This window comes from Stegostoma tigrinum, chromosome 30 (genome assembly GCF_030684315.1).
Source record: "Stegostoma tigrinum isolate sSteTig4 chromosome 30, sSteTig4.hap1, whole genome shotgun sequence".
NCBI lineage: Eukaryota > Metazoa > Chordata > Chondrichthyes > Orectolobiformes > Stegostomatidae > Stegostoma > Stegostoma tigrinum.
The window spans coordinates 40,189,126-40,206,110 of record NC_081383.1 but is presented as its reverse complement, the minus strand read 5'-3'; the positions used below and the strand labels follow the sequence as shown (position 1 = coordinate 40,206,110).

The 16,985-nt window shown below is 44.1% G+C and overlaps 1 protein-coding gene across 6 annotated transcripts in view; it reads right to left on the bottom strand.

Moving 5' to 3' along the window:
* plppr3a (phospholipid phosphatase related 3a) overlaps window positions 1-16,985 on the bottom strand; it is a 102,748-nt gene that overhangs the window by 75,666 nt on the left and 10,097 nt on the right. Inside the window, exon 2 of one of the 6 annotated variants that reach the window (XM_059638522.1) lies at window positions 12,595-12,758. The exons of the other annotated variants lie outside the window; for them this stretch is intronic. The gene's annotated coding sequence lies outside the window, so the exon portion shown is untranslated. The remainder of the gene's footprint in view (window positions 1-12,594; window positions 12,759-16,985) is intronic. 6 annotated transcript variants of the gene reach the window in all.

The window sequence follows — 16,985 nt, the reverse complement described above, 5'->3', positions numbered from 1 at the left end:
ATTTTAAAGCAAACATAGGATTCGAGCTGTAGGGAGAGGCTGAATGGGCTGGGGCTGTTTCCCAGAGCATTGAAAGCTGAGGGAGTGACCTTAAAGAAGTTTATAAAATCATGAGAGGCATGGAGAGGATGAATAGCCAAGGGCATTTTCCAAGGTGGCAGGGCAGTCCGAAACTAGAGGGCATAGATTTAAGGTGGAAGGAGAAAGATTTAAAAGGAACTTGAAGGGAAACTTTTTACATGCAGTGGGTGGTGTGTGTTTGGAATGAGCTACCAGAGGCGGCGGTGGAGGTGGGTACAATTACAGCATTTAGGAAGCATTGTGTGGATATACGAACAGCAAGGGTTTAGAAGGATATGAGCCAAATGTTGGCAAATGGGACTCGGTTAGATTGGGATGTCTAGTTGGCACTAAATGAGTTGGACCAAAGGGTCTGTTTCAGTGCTGTTTGACCCTACGACGCGGTAAATCAGCATCAAAAGGGGCTGTGTTTTCATGGGCATTTTGCGGGCCATGAGGAATACTAAAGAGGTCATGGGGAGTGCAAGGGGCCAGGATATGAATGAGGGATAATGTCAGGGCTGATGGTCTGATGCTATCACTTCATACATTCCCCCAACCTTCCTGGAACAAATACTGTGCTTATCAGGAAAAAGCCTGGTCACGCAAAGCCAACAGTTTACTTGAATTCCCAACTCCAGCTGCCTGCTTGGATTCCCAAAATGTGGGTTAAGCATCCAAGTTGCATGCCAGCCATTTCAGAACTCTAAAATAAAACAAAAGCTACAAAAGGAAAAGCTGATACAATTTAAAAAGATGGTGTTGAAGCTGTCAGGTTGCCACAAAAGCTAAGATTAGCAAACAGTAAAAGGTAAAACAAATCCACCTTAGAGAGGCATGACGTGGAGGTGTTAGTGTTGGATTGAGGTGGGCAAAGTCAGAAGTCGCACAACATCAGCTTATAGCCAAACAGGTTTAGTATGGAATCACAAGATTTCCGGAGCGCTGTGCCTATGACAGCTGAGGAAGGAGCAGTACTTCAAAAGCTTGTGATTTCAAATAAACCTGTTGGACGATATCCTCATGTTATGTGACTTCTGCCAAGATAGAGTCAAAGATCTACAGCATAGAAAAAGCCTTTTGGCCCATCACATCCACAATGGTCAAAAACAACCACCTAGCTGTTCCAATCCTATTGATCACCAGTCTGGCCTATATAGTCATACACAGTCCTGTTCATCCAGCACATCGGTTCATTGCCCTATGTGGGCATCTAGCTCCAGAACCTTTCTAGCCTTCCACCTGCACCCTTCCCACCCACCCACTCACCCCCAAAATCATTCCATAGATTTTCTCCTCTCTCCTCCTAATCTTCCGAATCCTACCAGCTCTTAAAAGGTCTCTTCTTCAAATTCTGGCCTTTTGACTATTCCTTACTTCTTTCAACTGAAAACTGGCTAGCTCAGTTGGCTGGACAGCTGTCTTGCAAGGTAGAGTAATGCAACAACATAGGCTAATTTCATGCACCAACTGAGGTCACCATGAAAGACTGTTCTTCTCAACATCTCCCTCACCTGATGCATGGTGACCCTCAGGTTAAACCACCACTGGTCACCTCTCTTTCTCTCTCTCTCTCTCTCTCTAATGAGAGCAGCCCTATAAGCTTGGTAGAACTATGGTGACCTCATCTTTAAATTCATTCAACCAACCATTGATTACCAGCTTCTGAGGCCCAAACCTCTGATATTCCCATTAAGTCAGCTCACCTAATAAGATACTCCTCGAAACCTTTGATTTTGATTTGATTTATTGTTACATATACCCAGGTACAGTGAAAAGTTTTGTTTGGCGTAGAGTACAGGCAAATCATACTGTATAAAAGTGCATTAGGGTAATACAATGGCTAAGAATACAATGTCATGGGTGCAGAGAAGGTGCACAAGAGACCAAGATCAACATTTGATTTAAAATTTCAGAGATCCATTCAGAAGTCTACTAATATCTGGGAAGAAGCTGTTTATGAACCTATCCATCTCTGTATATAAGCTCCTGTATCTTGCGCCCGATGGAAGAGGGTGGAAGAGAGTATATCCACAGTGGGAGGAATCTTTGAGAATACTGGTCGCTTTCCAGAGACAGTGGAAGTACAGATGGAGTCAATTGATTGAAGGTCAGTTTGTGAGATGGACTGGGCTGTGTTTGTGCCTCTCTGCAGTTTTTTGTGGTCTTGGAAAGACCAGTTGCCAAACCATGCTGGGATGCATCCAGGCAGGACGCTTTCTTTCAATGGCACATCTATAACAATTGATAAAGAGTCTTTGTGGACATACCTACGTCATTGTCTAAACTTTTGATCACCTGATATCTTCTTTTTGGTTCAATATTATTTAATATAATATTAATTAATGCTATCGCGCAGACAATCTGACAACATACAGTATCGACAACATCTAATACTCCAAATGCGGACATTCAAGTTGGATGTCTAAAAATATTGACAAGTTTTGCAGCAGAGAATTTATGGTTTGAGCCACTCTACCGGTTGTTGTTTGCTTAAAAAAATGCTGCAACATGTTCTAAGGTGGCTTTTTTGGGACTTCATTCAAGACTGCTCAGTTATTGCAAAGCAAAGCCTAGGATGGCACTATACATGATGGTTAGACAACAGAGCAACACACTGAAGCTACACAGGGTACCACCCCGATAAGGAACACTTAGGAATGACTAAGGTCACAACGACACTATAAAACTTATTCCCATCTTATTTACAAGTTAATTAAATCCTATCACAAAAAAAAGACTTGCTCAAGTGCATGTCTAAGAATGAAAACAATGGCCTGGATTTTCCCCAATGGTTGGGTAGCATTTCAGCAGCACACAAAGACGCTGTAGAATCTTGAATAAAGCAGACTCCAAAAACAAATTCCCAGGGAGATTGAAGATCCTGCTGAGAAAGTCCCCTACACTTGAAATGTTCTGAAAGTATTCATTTAAAGTGGAGAGCTGGGAGGGTGCTGCTAAAGTTAAAATAAGTTAGACTATGAGATACCCAGCCTAACTCTGAATTAACTGTTAAACCGACTCCCAAATACACCTCCCAGACTTCTCTGGAGCCAAACTGACAAGCCACTTCTACCGTGGCACCCAGTAGCACACCCCCAGCCTGATGATCTAACTTGTAGCTATGGGAAATGCAGTGTTACAGGGACGGGATGGGTTGGGTAGAATGTTCTTCAGATGGTCTGTATGGACTCGATGCACCAAATAGCCTGCTTGCATACTGTAGGGATCCTACGATTGTATGAATACCTGACCATCCCCCTCACCCCAGGGTCCAACAAAATCCCCTCCAACCTTCCCATCTGCCTTCAGAAACCGACTTTCTCTCCCCACCCACAAACCATCCAACCGTGGGACCTGACTAATCTTCCCCAAACTGCGTGGCTGAAATCCATCCTCCTACCACTCCAATCAGATCCAATATCATCCCAATTTACTCTAAACACACCATTACTTGCCTGTCCTGCTTGCCACCTTGCAGCTAACACTCATACCTATACCCACCTAGTACCCTAACCCTAACCACCTGGTACCCTATGCTAGCTACTTTGTACCCTACTCCTTACCCACCTGGCATGCTACCCTCCATTCACTTCTTTCTCCCACCCGGCATCCGAACCTCACAGTGATCTAACGCAGTTATCTATTCACAGCAGCTGTGATGCTAGATCTTAATTATCAGAATACAGCAACTGACTATCACGGAGAGCAGTGCATGGGTTGTGTTCCCCTGACTAGTGTGCACTGTTAGAATGGAAGTACTCTTCTGCACTTCTGAAAACTCTAACTGGAATCTTTTGTCAGAAACGTGGAACTCTTTCATTTCTTAAAGAATTGGCGTGGAGTTACAATTCGTGCAACATTGCCATGTCTCAAAGTCCAGCTTCATAAATCTGAGTAAAGTGGGCTCAATAACTGGACATTGTTGAGCTGGTCAGGCTCTGCACAGGTTCAGCTTCATTCTGGACTGGTTCTAGCTTAGGTCACAAGGAGATTAATCATCACTCATTTCCTCCATAGGATTCTCAATTGACAACATGCTCAAATGTAAAAACAAATCACACACGCACACTGCTGACTGATGAATGTCACACAAGATCTGGATATACATAGCCAGTAGCAAAATGGGATATTTTGAAAGGCATACCAGATCCTAATCTGAGGATCTTCTGAAATTTGACAGTTTCCTGAAGGTGTGGCTTATTGTACATCATATTTGTAGTTAGCTCTTCATTTTCCTGGCAAGGGAAGAGGTTACATCCAAGTAGTGCCAAGGTGGCTTGTTGTCATTACCACCGCTATCACCTTCTCAGGGTCAACATGAGTGAACAATTAATGCCCAAAGAATGACTCTTAAAATTATTTTGTCCCAATGAATATTCTTCCCTCAATGAATGTTCAAATAAACAGCTAGTTACATCCTATACTGTCTATTAAACAAAAAAAACTTAGATCAATAAACCGAGAATTATCTTCATAATTTTCTGACGATAATGCATTGTTCCTAGTTTGGGAAAGACAGCTGGTTTGAACCTTCAATCCCTTTTCCATTGAATGGATAATTTAGTCACACAATATTAATTTTACTCACTGCTTGTCCTTTGGAGCCCAAGAGCTGAGAAGCTTTCTCTCAACAGCTGAATGGATTTGTTCCAAGCTCGTCCTGGTTGTCCCTGATGAGTTGAGCCTTGACATCTGCTCTCTCACAGGAGATTGCTGTTTACTATTTCTGTCAACAGCCTCAGACACAAAATCAGAAATCGCTGGAAAAACAAACTCAGCAGGACTAGCAACATGTGTGGAGGGAAAGCAGAGTTAGCATTTTGGGTCCAGTGACCCTTCTTCAGAATATTAACGCTGCTTTCTCTCCACATGTTGCCAGACCTGTTGAGCTTTACCAGCAATTTCTGATTCCATTTCTGATACATCCAAAGGACTTTGTTTTTTCTTCCCCTTTGAACAGTCGCAGAAATTGAAGAACTGCAGCAATCTCACTCTCGTATCCATTGGTAACCAAAAACAACACACACTGAGAACATCTGCTTCAAATGCTGTTTAACTTCAAGCAACTTCACCCAACTCTGCAATGGATTAGGCTGAAGATCCTAGGAGGAAGCAGTCAGAGGCAAACTGGATCTGAAGTTACCCTCCCAACATGTTGTTGAGTGTTGAGCAAACCCATACAACTCAAATACAGAGGCCATAGACCATCTAAGTTAAGGACAGAATCAACTGGGCCACCTCGAGTTCACGAACAGTGGGTGGGGAAGTTAATTCGGATGGGAAGCAAAAATTCAGTCTGCCGACGATGGTTTCACGTTTTGCTTTAGGTTCTCAGCACTCAGTCTGTTTTCCTGATGGTCAGGAACCTCTTTTGCATTTATTAGCTTATCATGAATGCTCATCACTCCATCTCCTGGGAATGGTGTTTCATGGGTGTCATTGGTGTGCACAGGCTTGGCTAGGCCCAACCACGTTCAGCTGCTCCCATACCCTCCCCTCCATCAGAAAGGTGATCAGATGACTGCTCAATATTCACCACCATTCACGGTTTTTTAGTTACTGAAGCAGTCCATGTTCAAAATGCAAAAACAGAAATTTCTAGCAACTCAGCAGAGTTTTTGAATCCACTAACCCTTCTTCAGGGCTTCTCTGTTGAGTCTGTTTGTTCTCCAGAGATGCTGCGAAACCTGCCGAGTTTCCTTGGCAATTTGTTTTTGTTTTTGCTTCATATCTTCAGCATCCACAGTTCCCTGTTTTGTTTTCATGTTCAAATGCAGCAAGACCTGGGCAATATTTAGGCTTGAGCAGAAGTGGCAAGTAACATTTTCAAAGCACAATGCCAGACCATCTGGAGACAATCTAACTGTCGAGATGACTTAACGAATACAAAAGAAAAATACTGCAGATGCTAGAATTCTGAAATTGAAAGAAAAGTCAGAAATGAAAAGAAAGACAGACCGCTAGCCAGACAGAAACAGTAGAGAAAATTCCAGTCTGTGTTGATTCTACAGAATCTGAGATTTCCCAGCATCTTCTGTAATATATTAAAGGAATGGGCGGCATGGTGGCTCAGTGGTTAGCACTGCTGCCTCACAGCTCCAGGGGCCTGGGTTTGATTTTACCCTCAGGCCACTATCTATGTGGAGTTTGCACATTCACCCAGTGTCTGCGTGGGTTTCCTCCGGGTGCTCCGGTTTCCTCCCACAATCCAAAGGTGTGCAGGTTAGGTGGATTGGCCGTGGGAAATGAAGATTTACAGGGATAGGATAGGGGTTTGGGTCTTGGTGGGATGAGTTTTTGAGGGTCAGTGTTCATTCAATGGGCCCAATGGCCTTCTTCCACACTGAAGGGATTCTGAATGGTAGTGTCTAGGCACATGCAAACTGCAGAAATCAAAGAAGCACGGATTCTAGGCTGAGTTGTGAGTTGGAGGAGGAGGAGGAGGAGGAGGAGGAGGAGGAGGAGGAGGAGGAGGAGGAGGAGGAGGAGGATACAGAGACAAGGCTAGGGGAGGCTACTGAAGGATTTGAATACATGGATTGAAATATAGCTACAGAGTTCAGCTTTAAAATCAGCTTAAATTCATGAAGATTGAAAGTGATACAGGAGTGGATGTAGTTCCAATCTTGAGCGTTATTGGAGCTGTACCCATCCAGGCAAGTAGGGAGTATTCCATCACACCCCTGACTTGTGCCTGGTGGTCATTCTTATCTATTCAGCACTGGCCAAAGAGTCACAAACTCCATTCCCCAGCCACTCCATTGCAACTGCCCAAAGCTAAATCAGAAGACCATAAGATATAGGAGCAGAATTAGGCCACTCGGCCCTTGATTTGCTTAATCTGTGCACAGGCAGTGTCCACAGAGCAGCAGTATGGTAGTGACCAGGATGTTAATGCAAAGATAATTATTGACAATGACAATATGTCCCCTGCTTTTATTTGTAATGTTGCTGTCAGATTGTTTGTTTCAGCGTAACACAGCAGACGTGGTATGATCAAAAACAAAGCTGCTGGAAAAGCCCAGCAGGTCTGGCAGCATCTGTGAAGGAGAAAACAGAGTTAACTTTTCGGGTCCTGTGACACTTCCTCAAACAGCTGAGGAAGGGTCACCGGACCCGAAACGTTGACTCCGTTTCCTCCTCCACAGATGCTGCCAGACCTGCTAAGCTTTTCTAGCAGCTTTGTTTTGTTTCTGTTTCTGATTTACAGCCTCCACAGTTCTTTTGGTTTTTATTTAGACTTGGTATGATGTCTGATTTGAAAGACGGTGTCCCCAGTTGTGCAGTTCTGCACTGGAGCATCTGCCTGGATTTTCACAGAGCCTACCTACATTAAAAACACACATAATGCACATCACTTTTGAGACAGAAAAAAAACCAATATTCTATCTTCAGTCGCTGCTGTTGTGGGCAAGTGCCAAACAATTACCTGTGCGTTTAGATGCCTAGCAACGGCTGACTCTCAGGAACAGTGTCAAATATGTAGGAGTAAGCTGGCTTCTATTCTCGGGGTATGTATGTTACCGAGTGATTAAGGAGTAAGAATTTGAAAAATGTCTGTGGGCCTCTGAAAAGAAACGAAACGGCAGGTGAACTTTTCAGGTGCAACCACATTTTGCTAAGACAAACCAAGGCAGGGCTTGTACAATTAGTGACAATGGGAACTGCAGATGCTGGAGAATCCAAGACAACGAAATGTGAGGCTGGACGGACACAGCAGGCCCAGCAGCATCTCAGGAGCACAAAAGCTGACGTTTCAGGCCTAGACCCTAGTGTCAGGCACTGGGGAGTGTTGGTAAAACGAAGAGATCGAGAGGTGCAGGTACATAGTTCCTTGAAAAGTAGCATCGCAGTAAGAAAGGGTGGTGAAGAACACATTCGGCATGCTTGTCTTCATTGGTCAGGGCATCGAGTACAGGTGTTGTGACATCATGTTGCAGCTGTAGAAGATACTGGTGAGGTCACATTTGGTGTACTGTGTACAACTCTGGTCGCCCTGCCACAGTAAGGATGGTATTAAAGTGGAAAAGCTGCAAAAAAGATTAACAAGAATGTTACTGAGACTGGAGGGTTCAAGTTATAAGGAGAGGCTGGGTAAGCTGGGGCTTTATTCCTGGAGCATTGGAGGCTGAGGGGTGACCTTTTGCAGGTTTATAAAATTATGAGGGGCGTGGATAGGGTGATAAGGATTTTTTCCTCCTCAGGTACAGGTGTGGGCATAGGCTTAAGGTGAAAGGGGAAAGATTTAAGAGAGACCCAAGGGTCAACTTCTCTTGCACAGGAGGGTAATGTGCGTGTGGAATGAAAGTGGTAGAGGAGAGTACAATGACAATATTTAAAAGACGTTTGTACAGGTACACGGATATGAAAGGCCAAATGCAGGCTAATAGGACTAGTTCAGTTTAGGAAACCTGGTCAGCACGGAAGTGTTGGGCTGAAGGCCTGTTTCTATGCTGTATGACTCTCCACAGATGCTGTCAGACCTGCCGAGTATCACCAATACTTTGTGCTTGCTTGTGCACAATCGTCGATAGTTATCATGGTCACTTAATGACACTAGCTCTACAATTTCAGATTAATCAGTAATCTTAAACCCAGAAAACTAAGAAGGAATAGAGTCTGCCCTTGTCGGACACCCTTCACCTCATGAAAGGGTCCCTGCCACAGCAAGGTGCCATTAGCCCTCACCAACTTTTATCTCTTTCCTTTTTTCCAGTGGGATTTTGATAAATGAAATGTTTCCATGGTGTTCCGTACTCCCAGGCAGTACCAGTAGTGGCCACTGCTTCCTATGGCATTGCAGAGCCTAGTGACACCCTTCATAACCTACCCACCCCACCCTGTGCAGCTTTTCTGTCAACCAATGGGACAAAGCATTGGTTCAGAATAGATGTTAATAGCAGAACAGGTCAACTTGGATTGGAAGCAAAAGTGAGGGATGGGAGAAGTGGGACAGGTATTGAGAGGAATAACAGTATTCGTGTCCTGATACAAAGATTGAGGTGACAGAGATAGTAAGAACTGCCAATGCTGGAGTCAGAGATAACGCAGTGTGGAACTGGATGAACACAGCAGGCCAGGCAGCAGAGGAGCAAGAAAGTTGATGTTTCTGGTTGGGACCCTTCTTTAGGCATGGCTGCTCCTTTTCACAGAACTTTGACTACGTCATTTTTCACACATTGTTTTTGCTTCTTTAGGCAATTGATCTAAACTCCTACCCTCTTCTTTCCAATCGCTTCACAAGTGGGAACAGTTTCTCCCTGATTGCTCAATCCAAACCCTTCTTGATTTGGATTAGCTCAATTAAATCTCCTCAGGCTTCTCTTCTCCAAGGACAGCAGTGTTAACCACTCCAACCAATCTTCAGAACTGAAGTTCCTTATCACTGGAACCAGTCTCATAAATCTCTTCTGCACATTTTCAATTGTTTTGACATCATTCCTAAAGTGTGGCATCCAAAACTGTCCACAGTGTTCCAGTTTACATCTAAATAGTGTTTAATATTCAATATAACTTCTTTGCTCTTGTGTTTATTCACTGTTAGGATACCATATACTTTATTAGCCATATTGTCAACCTGTCCTGCCACCTTGAATGGCTGATGAAGTTAGAGAAGGAAGCCAATGAGCTTTTTGAAATGGAGGGATGGAGGCTGTCTGCAAGACACAGATGAAATTCATGAGTGAGATCCAGCGCACAAGAAAGCACCCCAAACAGAACTACTTCTGTTTCCAGCAGCCAATCTTAGCAAGTCTTGTAATTGGCTGAGTGGAGCTTCAGATGTGGGCCCTACACGGTGGGAAGATCGTCGAGATAGCCATCCTAGGAATGCAATGACAATGCACTTCAACCTATTCTGACTTCATTCGATAATTTCAACATTTGCAAGTTCTGTTTTCCTTTCCCATCTTGAGAGGTTCCCGTGGATGGTAATGACTCACAAAAACTCATGATGTTGATGATGATAACAGTGTCTGGATGAATAGGAAAGCACTGCACGGAGTGTAACAGTTGGGACGTCATGCTACAGTTGCACAGGACATTAGTTATGACACTTTTGAGATGCTACATACAATTCTGGTCTGCCGTTATAGAAAGGATATTAAACTTAAAAGGGTTCAGAAAATACTTACACGGACTTCTTTAGGGCTGGATGGTTTGAGCAATAGGGAGATGCTGAATAGGCTGGGGCATTTTTTCCCCAGAGCATTGGAGACTGAGGGGTGACCTTATAGAGGTTTATAAAATACTGGGGGCATGGATAGGTTGAACAGCTAACATCTTTTCCCCAGGGTAGGGGAATCTGAAAACTAAAGAGCATAGTTTTAAGGTGAGAGGGAAAAGACTTAAAAAAGGTACCTAAGGGGTAACATTTTCACAAGAGGATGGTGCGCATATGGAATGAACTGCTCCAGGCTGGGTACAATTACAACATTTAAAAGGCATCTGGATGGATACATGAATAGGGAGGGTTTGAGGGGGGAAATGGGCCAAATGTTGGCAAATGGGACTAGATTAATTTAGGATACCTGGTTGGCATGGACGGGTTGGACTGAAGGGTCTGTTTCTGTGCTGCATAGCCTATGATTCTATAACTGTATGGCATAGTTCCACACTGACCACAGGACCTTCGATAAAAAGATTAAGAAGTTCACATTATGGGCTCTTTTACAAATCAGCGTTCTTCACCATTGAATTCTGAGTTGACATCTCGTACACACAAACACAACAGCTCTCACCCAGAGAGTCAACAATTCATTTCAACTGTAAGCTCCTTCCTGAGTCCGTCAGTCTCGGATTGCTTTGGATATGCTTCAGATACAGCCTCCTAGTTTCCACTTTGGGTTCGCTCGAGGAAGCTCAAAACAACAGGGATCATTTTCCCATTATTCAAATCAACAAGAGACGGACAATGCGACATGCATCAGCCTTGGAGGGAAACAGAAAACTTAAAATGCAGTCTTCACACTTAATCGGTCATATTTAAATCAGGTAATCGTGTAACTGTTTTCCATTTCTTATAGTCTCTTGTAAGATTGCTGCTTCCCGTATTTGAAGGGCTCCAGCTAGAACAGATATTGATTTGAGTGGTTCACACTTTAAGGTGCAATTCTCTTGTATATTCAATCTGCTGCAAGACGTATGGCTTACAGAGTGTATCAACTCTGACTGCAACAACCAAGATGTTCAATAAACAAATATCACCTTGTTCAGGTCCAATTACCTTGTGTACTTAAATTGCTCCAAACGGTGTGGGATTACAGTTTTTGTAGTGATAACCTGCAATTTTGTTCAGTTGTAACCGTGCTGCCACATTCAACCCAATCATGCTCCAAACTGACAAACCACATCAAAGCCAACCTGCCCATTCTACACAGTGAAGACAATACATCCAATATTAACTTGGTGTCAGTTACTGCCGGTGATCTCACAGTAACATCAACATCGTTCTTATCACACACTCGAGTGTGTAAACTAGCCTGGCACTCCCATGGAGGACTGAGGGGCAGTTCCTCAGGAGACAATGTGACCTTCTGGGTGAACATTAAATCAAAGGGCCCTCTACCTACTGAAGTACATTTCAATGCAGTTTTCAAGAGAGCGTGGGGGTTGCTAATCAGATACTTGGGCTCTACCCGGTCCTTAGTCCCCTACCGTCCCTAGTCACACCAAATTCCACTCCCTACTCTTTGCGCTCATCATTAGCCTATCACCCCGATTCCTGATGGAAACTTGGGTGGCACAGTGGTTAGCACTGCGACCTCAAAGCCAGCAACCTGGGTTCAAATCCACCCTCGGGCCTCTGACTGTGTGGAGTTTGTACATTCTTCCTGTATCTACCTGGGTTTCTTCCCACAGTCCAAAGGTGTTGGGGTTAGGTGGATCGGCCACACTAAATTGCCAATAGTGTCCAATGGTGTGCAGGCTAGAGGATTGGTTAGCCATGAGAAATATGGGATTACAGCGATATCGTAGCGGGGGGGGGTGGGTCTTAGTGGGGGTTTGTCAGAGGATCAATGTGGACTTGATGGGCAGAATAGACCACTTCCACACCATAAGGATTCTATGAAACCTAGGCACCCCTTCTCCTTCTGGACTCCCATCCAATCTGTACACAGAGATCCTGCACTTGGGCTTGCTGAATGCCCCCAGTGGGCCATCCTCTGACTCAGGCTCTCAGTGAGTCACCACCTAAAAGAGTTCAAAACAAACAATATCCTGAACAACCAACACTCAAAACACCATGATGTGAGTTCAGGGACAATCCAAAATATAAGTTAGTTCGTCACCCTGGAGGGAGGTTCAGCAAAGATTCTGCATACAATCTGATAACATAGAACACTCACTGCCAAAATTCAACAGCCAAACACAAAGGAAGGGTATGCAAGAGAATGAAGAATAGCTGATGTGACGTACAGGATGGAGATTTTCCGATAATGAAATATGCAACCATTAGCCAGTTGCTACTCACACGTCACCTGTTCCCAAAAAAAACTCACAACTGGCCAATGCCAAAGTCAGCCAACTGACCTCCAGTTGGAATTCCCAATGTTTCTGCTTGCTCCCTGTGGATGCTGGCTATTTATGCTAAAGGCCAGACATAGTTACAGCCTTCCATCAGTTTCAACTTGTTGTTGTGACTGGGAAAGATCCCAGAACACTGTCGAGGAGTAGGGGCATTTTCCATTGATGAACTGAAATAGAGTGAAAAGAGCTTGACTTTAATCGAGGGCTGATAATTTCAGAACGTGGAGTCATCAACCTGTGAATTGAATCACTGATATAATGTAGGAAATGCCTTTGGGTTGGGTGTGATCTGCTTGTCGTTCTGAGCACTTGCCTTTATTGGTCAGCAATTTGAGTATAGGAGTTGCAAAGTCATGCTGCGACTGTACAGGACGTTCGTGGGGCCACTTTTGGAATACTGCATTCAGCTCTGATCACCCCACTATAGGAAACATGTTGTTAAACTTGAAAAGTTGCAGAAAAAAAAATTAAGGGGGTGACCTTTAGAGGATTTATGACATAGGGAGAAGCTGAACAGATCACAGAATCCCTAGTGTGGAAACAAGCTCTTCGACCCAACAAATCCACACCAACCCTCACAGCATCCCACTCAGACCCATCCCCGTATAACCCACCTAATCTACACATCCCTAGGCACTATGGGCAATTTAGCATGGCCAATCCACCTAGCTTTTGAACTGTGGAATGAAACCCACGCAGACACAGGGAGAATATGAAAACTCCACACAGATAGACAGTCAGCCAAAGGGTGGGATCAAACCCAGGTTCCTGGCACTCTGAGGCAGCAATGCCAACCAGTGAGCCACTGTGCGGCATGGCTAGGGTGAATTGCCAAGTTCTTTTTCTGAAGATACAGGAATCCAAATTAAGGAGAGAGGGGAAAGATTTAAAAGGGACCTATGGTGCAACTTTTTCCACACAGATGGTGGTGTATGCATGGAACGAGCTGCCAGAGGAGATGGTGGAGGTGGTACAATTATAATATTTAAAAGGCACCTGGATAAGTGCACACATAGGAAGGGTTGAGGGGGATAGGGACCAAATTCTGGCAAATGGGACTCGATTAATCTGGGATATCTGGTCAGCATAGGCCAAGGGGTGTGTTTTCATGCTATACAGCTCTATGACACTATTGGATTCAGCTTTTTAGTAAATGGGAACACAGGACAAGCATCTTTAAAGACAAACACACCTTTGATATAGAAAATAAGTAACATTGGTAAAGGTGACTGAAGCCTGGTTGATTAATGTGTTTTGGAGAGGACTGTAAAATCATTGCATCATACCAGTACAGAAAAAGCCCATCTGCCTGTAGTCACTGCTGTGACAATAGCTGTGGAGAAAGAGGTCGTGAGACTGAGAATTAAAGAAAGGGAATTCCAGAGCGTGCAGCCTGGGAAACTGAAGCCATGGTTGGCTGAAGGCATTTGGAGGTATATGCCAGAATCATTGAAACGTTTGTGCTTGTAGCAGTTTGCACTTCACCCTTTGCCCTGTCAGGGACAGCACAGAAGTCAGAGAGAGGCCTCGAGGGTGCGCACAGACTCTCGGTAACCAACTTGTCCTCAACATGCGCCCAGTAAAGAAATCATTGCCAGGAGGCAAATCGGATGAAAATTGGCTTGACCCCAGTGATTTACAAATGGTCACCCTCTCACAGACTGATTGAGTTTGAGTAATGAATAGTTAAACCACCAGATTTCATTGTGGAGGCACAGTCGGCAAATGAGACTGCTTGCTTTCACACCATTCACATTATTTGGGCACAGCCCCTTGATAGCCGTAGCCTGAAGGCTTTTCCATCTAATCCTCTGAGCATCACAGCAGCAATTCAATGCAAAAATGACAGCAGTAAGCAGCTCCGAGCTCACTTGCTTCTCCCTGGCACCAAGTTAATGAAGGAATGTCCTATGCGGTGACGTTCTGCCTCATTATTCTACCTGCTTCAAAATGTAAAAGTGAAATTCTTTTCTACCCAGCACAGAAATACAGGTGTCTGAGAAGTGGAACTAGCTCCAATAGCTCGCATAGAATTAAATAGCATTCAGAGTGCAACATATTCCAATAGTGCATTAAATATGGTAATTCAGCCCATCAGCAGCTGATGCTTGAGCACGACTGAGTGACCATGTCTCAAGTGAGGGGAGGGGCTGAGAAGGAAAACATTCTTCATGGCTACCTCAGCTGGCACAGGAACTGAATCCACACTGTTGACATCACTATCCATCGTGTCTCCTATTAATTCAAATAGTAAAGTTTCACTAAATTCTGTGACCTACCATCTACCTGCACAGCCCCACCAACTCAACCCAACGCCAATCATACCACCTGGTCCTCTCTTCTCTCCAAACCTACATTAGCAGTGGTTTATCTCCATTTCAAGATAACCCTACCACCAATGATAACAGATAATGGGAACTGCCGATGCTAGAGAATCCAAGATAACAAAGTGTGAAGCTGGATGAACACAGCAGGCCAAGCAGCATCTCAGGAGCACAAAAGCTGACGTTTCGGGCCGACACCTGATGAAGGGTCTAGGCCCGAAACATCAGCTTTGGTGCTCCTGAGATTCTGCTTGGCTGCTGCGTTCGTCCAGCTTCACACTTTGTGATCTTGAACCCTACCACCAATTCCCAGCACGATAATCTCTTCCCTCCCACACTCCATTCTCCAATAGTCTTTGCCCGTTCCTTGGGACCATCACTGCACTAAAGCACAATCAAGCCTGGATCAAGGCTTTGATTCAGAGACAAAAATAGAGAAATTGCTGAAAAAGGTTAGCAGGTCAGGCAGCATCTGTGGAGAGAAATCAGAGTTAATGTTTCAGGTTGAGTGACCCTTCCTCAGAGCCTGTCCCTGCAAATCATTCAAAGGGACCTGAGGGGCAACTTTATCACACAGAGGGTGGAGCGAACTGCCAGAAGTGGTAGATGCAGGCACAGTTACAACATTGAAAAAACATTGGAAAGATATATAAAAGGAAAGGTTTACTGGGATATGAGCCACAAGCAGGCGGGTGGGACTAGTTTAGTTTGGGAAGCTTGGTCAGCACGGATGAGTTGGACCGAAGGGTCTGTTACTGTGCTGTATGACTAGGAGATAACAAGTCACAACGCAATGTAATACCGAAGCACTGTTTGGAACATGTAGAGAGAGTCATACAGTGCAGAAGAGATCCCCACTCTCAAGATCCTTCATCAGGAGTAATGGCCAACTCATAACTGAATTAAGAGCCTGCTTTCATTGATGACTTTTAATGCCTAAAATTGAATTGAAATAATCAAAAATTTACTAATATGCAAGCTGTCCAAGATAGTGAAAAATATTGAAAGCCACAGAGAATGCACCGTCACTGGCCGTTACCTTCCCTTGCTCTTTGTTTCACACTCACTCCCTCCCTCACCCACCAAGTAGCCCCAATCCCTGACATCTGTTTTGCAGATGGTCCATTACAAACCCAGTAAAACTACACTCTCCAGGTTCCTGCACCGCATATTGACATGTAACCACACCGACAGATAAATGTGTCACTCGCATAAGCCGGAAGCAGTGTCATAAATCAGGGTTCTGTCAAACCTAACCACCAGTTAAACCTCACTGAACTCTGCACGGTTTTGAACTTGATGTTATGCACTGAAGCTGGGACAGAGAGGCTCCCGAGCATCTGAAAGGATAACAATCTTAATGAAAAGCCACTCCGCCAATTGCGCTTGTGAAAGGTTTGATAATTCAAAACAAGATTCAGTATCAACCCATCAGCAGTCAAGCACAGGCCAGATAAACAGACTCTGACCCACAAGTGAGGAAAAACAATTAATTCAGCCTCTTCCTATTTATTCAGACTTCTTCATTCAAATGCTAATACTCAATTGGACCAGGCACTTTTAAAATTATTCAGAACAAGACTCATGATCTTCTGATGTGGTTTCAATTGTTGCAAAGTTGTAATTATTCATTTTCTTTTGCGAGTGCTAATTACAGCACAAGCTCAATGCAAAATGCCATCTTAACTGGCCAAGCACAAAAGGTACACACAGCTTACAAGTGCAAGCTATGCATCAAAAACAGCAAGATCATGTGATAGTTATGGATGAGGAAAGTCTGGTAAATAGCAATGTGTTTAGCTCCGGACAATGTTTTCGTGTTGCCAGTTGAGCGCTAAGTATTGTCTAGCATGCCGGGAAGAACTTTTCACATAAGACAGATAGGACATCAATTTATCATACTGTCCAACTGACCATATCTCTGATAATGCAGCCCTCGCTCAGTACTCCCTACAGGCTCAGCATGCATGATGTGCTCACATCTCTAGAGCATAAAGTGGAACACAAACTTCTGAGTCAGAAACTTGAGCGTTACTCAAGTTCTGATAAGTCTTGAGTGCTGTACAGTAA